This window comes from Bombina bombina, chromosome 3 (assembly GCF_027579735.1).
Source record: "Bombina bombina isolate aBomBom1 chromosome 3, aBomBom1.pri, whole genome shotgun sequence".
In the NCBI taxonomy this organism is placed as follows: Eukaryota; Metazoa; Chordata; class Amphibia; order Anura; family Bombinatoridae; genus Bombina; species Bombina bombina.
The window spans coordinates 1,058,558,571-1,058,564,687 of NC_069501.1; positions in this window are offsets into that span (position 1 = coordinate 1,058,558,571).

Consider the following 6,117-nt stretch of genomic DNA (forward strand, 5'->3'; position numbering starts at 1 on the left):
GTGGCAATAAGGATTCTGAAAAATAATTATATTTCTATTGAAATTAGCACCTTTCATTTGCAGCAAGAGCCGTAGTGCCTTGGGATCCTTAGACTCCCCAATAAGTTAATCAACAGAGCTTTATGTCTTTAAATCTCTCTTGTTAGAAACACAAAAAAAACTGTTCTTGGCTTTCCATTGGTCTCTTTTACAGAACACTGCTTTGTATTTTAACCCTTTTTTTGCCTGGATACAACATTGGAGAGCATCACCGTCCACGTTTCTTTATCTTTCTTAGTTTCAAAAAGGTTAAAATTAATTACTTTTTAAGTTAATTGTTAATGTAATTATGTGTAGCGCCAAAGCACGACTTGTGTATGCTATTTTAAGTTTCATTGCTGGAGCACAGTACAAACTGATATCATGTTTGGAACACTCCTTCGGCAGTGATTTCATTAAAGGGACAAATCCGGTAGTGCTAAAATAGGCTGTATCTATACAGCTCATATAGTAAAACATTTTAATGTTTGCTGTTTTTGCATTTTAATTCAGTTATGTTATTTTTTTTTTCTTAATCTAACAACTTTGTTTCCTCATTTATTTTGAACATTATGGCTTTATTTTTACAACAGTGGAACTGTATTTGTGTATCCTACTTCAGCCTATGGAGGCTCCGTGGACCAAGATATAAGAATAGTTCTCTGTTCCAACACAAATGAGAGAATCCAGTTCCATCACATTGATCATACCTGGTGATAAGCCTTAAATGCACATGAAACACTCTGAATATGTTTAATTGTGTGAAGTAATATACTTTCATTATTTATTTAGTTTTCCTTTTCCTTTAAACTGACTCAGAAAATTGTAGGTTTTCCAATTATTTGAATTGGAACTGCAAACTCCAGACTTCACTAGCCAAATCCTGCTACAAATCTGATATGTAATATCCTCTAACAGGGGTGATAAGATAAAGCAAAACAATCAAAGTTTTGCTACAATAATGACAGTGGAAAGCCTTGTGTATTCCAGTAAAGAGTCTAGATGGGTTCATCAAAATAAAGTGGGGGTTGTCTGTTTAAAACAGTTGTAACAAACAAGGTGTTAATGTATTCTGAAAGTCTTGTACTTACAAGATGTTTTACTACCCTTAAAAAACTTGGGGGAAGATGAGATCTTTAGCATTATTCTTCTTGATCAGAAGGAACAACATGGTTAACAAGCAATGATTAGACTAAAGAAATCAGCATCAAAACATAAGCCATAAAAGTTGAAAATAAAACCACAAAATATAATAATTTCTATATGATAACTGTAGATACAGCCTACAATCCCCAGGTGTAGTTGTCCCATTAAATACTCTTCTGCCAGAGTGCTGGCACTGAGTCGACTAAATGCTGTGGAAATGTAAAAGTGCACTTTTATAAGCTGTTTATTTTTTTATTTTTGCACTCTGTATTTTTAAGTTTTTTTCCAAATACTATTAGCCTTTTCTCTGTCAGAGGGATTCACCAGTGTGCCAAAGACAAGGAAATGTTAAACCTTCTCTCTGTCATCTTCTTAATGTATTCCTTGACAAAGTGACCAAAACCTCTCTTTGCTGGAAGAAATTATGGATGCAATGTTACTTTATATATATATATATATATGTGGAAAAACAGTTTTAGTAATTTTATTTCTGTTGACTCATTTATTTATTTAATAAAGACCAGAATTTCATATGAAGCCATTATTTTCTTTAGTCATATTATCCACGTTTCTAGTAGTTCCTGTGTAAAATAACTACAGTTATACTGTCCTCATTACTGATAGCTAGACAGCTAGTTAACAAACCATACAGAAATAGCTTTGTGTTTATTCCAAACTGATTTTACTTCTGAATAGTTATTTTGTAAAACTGCAATACAATAAGAAAAGTTGAAATTACAATATGTAGTTACACGTGGTGCTTGCAATACATACAATAATACATGTTTCTAACACAGAGAGCTTACATTTAATCCTTACAGCAAATAGCAATGCAATTCAAATGTACAATGAACTCTTAGCAAACAACAAATAACTTACAGGCATATGTATATTTAGAGGCAAATGTTAAGAGCTGATTTCCATGCTTTTTGAAGCTAAGATGGCTGCTGAGAAACTGAAAGTAAGATTTTTTATTAACAAACTTTATTAACACTTCCTGTTTTATTCTTGAGAGGAACCAAGCTGTAATTGCAACATGAAACCACCAGATGTCATCAACATGAACATAATAAGCATATAATAGACAGAACACTCCCCGCCTGGTATAAACATATACCACTATTACATGATCTATAAATTATTATTAAATTCAACCAGATAACTTTTTACTTTGAAAAAGAACAATCAAATCTGACACAGGTCTAAGGTATACTTTAGCAGTCCCTTGTTTAATGATTTTGAGCTCTACTTTGCGAATTTTACCATCACCACTAGGAATGGTTTTTACAATAAGACCCATTGGCCATTCATTGGGCTTTACTTGAGAGTCTTTCAACAATACAAGATCTCCTTCTTGAACATTTGTTTCTCTTTCCATTTTCTATATTTCCATGTTTGGATACATTTAATAGTCACTGTTTCAGCTTGCAAGAAATCTAATGAATGGCATAACCCTTTGCTGCAATGCCAGCCTGTACATGACTCCTTTTGAGTGCTGCTAGAAAATGACTTGGCAATGTGAATAAGTATTGCTATACCTCTCACAAGGGACTTCCACTTCGAGAATCTGAGAAATCTATGTGAGTCTAACTGGCATTCATACACTTCAGTTATTAAAGCTGTCACTTCAGGTCTGATCTCACTGTCAGAATCTGGTTCAATGAGGTCAAATACTTCAGATTCAGATTGATCACCTGAATCTGCCTGATGTAAGAAATCTGGGCCTGAGAACCAGTTGGTATGTTTTAGGTGAGCTGCCTGAATTGGTCTAGTACCATGATCTGCTGGATTCTGACTGGTGTTAATATAATGCCACTGATCTGGATTAGTAGATTTTCTAATACAAATTATTCTGTTTGAGACATATACATGATATCTCCTACAAGTATTGTGAATATAACCTAACACAATTTTGCTATCAGTGTAATATTTAACTGCATAAAGTTCAATGTCCATTTCTTCAGTAATAAGTTCAGCTAGCTCAAATGACAAAACAGCTGCACATAATTCTAGACGTGGCACTGTATGGGCTGGTCTTGGAGCTAGTTTAGATTTGCCCATAATAAAGCCTACATGACATTGACCGCTACTGTCTATGACTCAGCTGCTATCGCTATGGTAGAAGCATCAGAAAAAACACATACCTCCTTTCTTACTGTGGACGATAGTGACACTGGCACATAGGGTCTGGGAAGACTGAGATCTTCAAGATGGATCAGGTCTTCTGTCCATGCTCTCCATTGAGCTTCTCTATCTGGTAAAAGTGGGGAATCCCAGTCACATTGGTCTGTTGAGAGTTCTCTGACTAAAGATTTACCTTGCATAGTGATTGGAGATGCAAACCCAAGTGGGTCATAAAGACTGTTTACTGTAGCCAGGATACCTCTGTGAAAGACTTTAGCTCTTTAGACACTTGAAAAGTGAAACTGTCGGTCTGTAAGTTCCAACTTACTCCTAAGCTCCTTTGGAGGGGTAGAGGATCAACACCTAAAACAAGGTCCTTTAGATCTTTAGCTCTGTCATCTGCAGGAAATGCTTCCATCACTGGACTTTTGTTGGATGCTACTTTGTGTAGCTTGAGATTTGATCCTGCGAGCATGTCCTTAGCTCTCTGCAGGAGACTGACTGCTTCAGCTTCAGTAGGCACAGATGCAAGTCCATCATCTACATAGAAATTCCTCAAGATAAACTGTTCTACATCTTCGCCATACTCACTCTTTCCTTGCTTTGCTATTTGTCTTAGACCATACTACTAGGGTAATGGAACCCAATAGGGGGCGCTATAGTATGTAATATGTAGTTAGCAGTTGTACTTCAATAAACAATTGCAATCTAATTGCTAGGTACAATACATAGAAATATATATAAACACACCTATATATATATTATTATAATTGCCTATAATAATCAGCAATTGATGTATTAATAAGGCACATATATCAAAGTCCCAAACCGTAGATGGATCACACCCAGATGGAAAACAGTCCAATATGATCCTGTAGTGTGTGTTCTTAAAAAGACCTTGAGGCCGCACTCTAACTTCACCCTCCACAGGTCAGCAAATCTAGGATAAAAACAGCTGGCTGTGTCAGATAAGCAGCAGGATTAATCCCCAGCAGACAGGATACGGGATGAACAGGTAGCTCAGATAATGTAATAATCTTTATTTTGTTCCTTGCTTTATATTCATACACATCTGGTGCTGCAGAGATACTGTTAATCACAGGTGTGGCTGTGAGTCATTGCTGGGGATTAATCCTGCTGCTTATCTGACACAGCCAGCTGGTTTGCTGTGAAAGCCAGCCTGCCTCTATTGACACACTTGAGTGTCTCTACAGAATGTGAGTACCCTGCACTGGTTGTTAACTGACTATTGGGTCCTTACAGATTCACACAGTTTGTGCGCCCTTTTGTTTTTTCTGCACTCAGCTCCTGAGCCTTATACTGCTGGACTGACCATCTGATTTCTACCACACGATCCCCTGGAGTGCCTTATACAGCCAGCTGGTGTGCTGTAAATACCAGCCTGCCTCTACAGGCACATCTGAGTGCCTTCCTATATTGTGAGTACCCTGCACTTGTCCTTTCTTTGATGCTTGTGGTTATGGATTCACACATACGGCGCCTCTTTCCTTGTTTTTTATCCTTGTCTTAGACCATAAATGGCTATGGCTGGGGAAGGGCTGCTCTCAAAGACATGTACCTTCATCCTGAACTCTGTAAATGTCTTTGTTAAGGTCATTGTCACGAAACCAAAGAAATCTCAAATAGTTACTGTGATTTTCTCTAACCATGAAACAGTAAAACATTTGTTGTACATCAGTGGTAATTGCAACTTGCTCTTTGCGGAAACGTAAAAGGACACCTAGTAGTGTATTATTTAAATCAGGCCCACTGAGGAGTGTGTCATTCAGTGAGATGCCTTCAAACTGAGCACTTGAGTCAAAAACTACTCTGATCTGTCCTGGCTTCTGAGGGTGATAGACACCAAAGATTGGTAGGTACCAACACTCCTCACCTGCTTCCAATAGTGGGGCAGGTTCTGCTTGGTCATGGTCAAAGATCTTTTGCATAAAGTTAACAAAATGTTCCTTCATTTCAGGTTTTTTCACAAAGGAACGATGTAGAGCAAGGAGTCTTTTCTGGGCTTGCTCTATGTTGTTTGGTAGTCTAAGACGAGGTGAGCGAAATGGTAGGGGTGCTACCCAGTAATTTGCTTCATCAATAAACATCTCTTTTTCAACTACATCAAGGAACATACCATCTTGAATAGACATAGCAGGTTTGTCATCGTTTGGAGTAGTAACAAACACATCATCTAAACTGCCCACATTGTGACTTACAGTTCCTAAATAACACAATGAGGGGGTGTATGACTGTTGTTTACAAGCATTAAAAGTCTCTTTTACCTGTATATAGCTAGTGCATGGGCTGAACAGAGAAGTGCGCCCACTAGGCAGCACATTTGTCTTGAAAGAGTTCACATCTGCTGGTCTATGAGCTCCTCCTAAGCATACTTCCCCAACTATGACCCAACCTAAGTCTAAATGTTGTGCATAAGGACTGTTGGGAGGCCCATTAATCTGCTCACGTACCTTGTGCACCTTCAGAATGTCTCTTCCTAACAAGAGAAGTATTTGTGCGTTAGGGTCAAGTGCTGGGATCTTGTCTGTTAAATATTTCAGATGAGGGAAATGCTATGTAATCTCAGGTGTTGGAATTTCTGACCTGTCATCAGGTATCATGTCACATTCAATGAGTGTGGGGAGTTTTATGTGTGTTTTCCCATCAATAGACTGAACAGTGAAGTTGGATACCCTATGCCCTGTTTTCTCTGTAATGCCTGAGCATGTTCTCAGAGTGTAGGAAAATGTTTCACCACTAATGATAAACACATCAAAAAACTCTGATTTGGCTAAAGAACGGTTACTTTGATCATCTAACACTGCATAC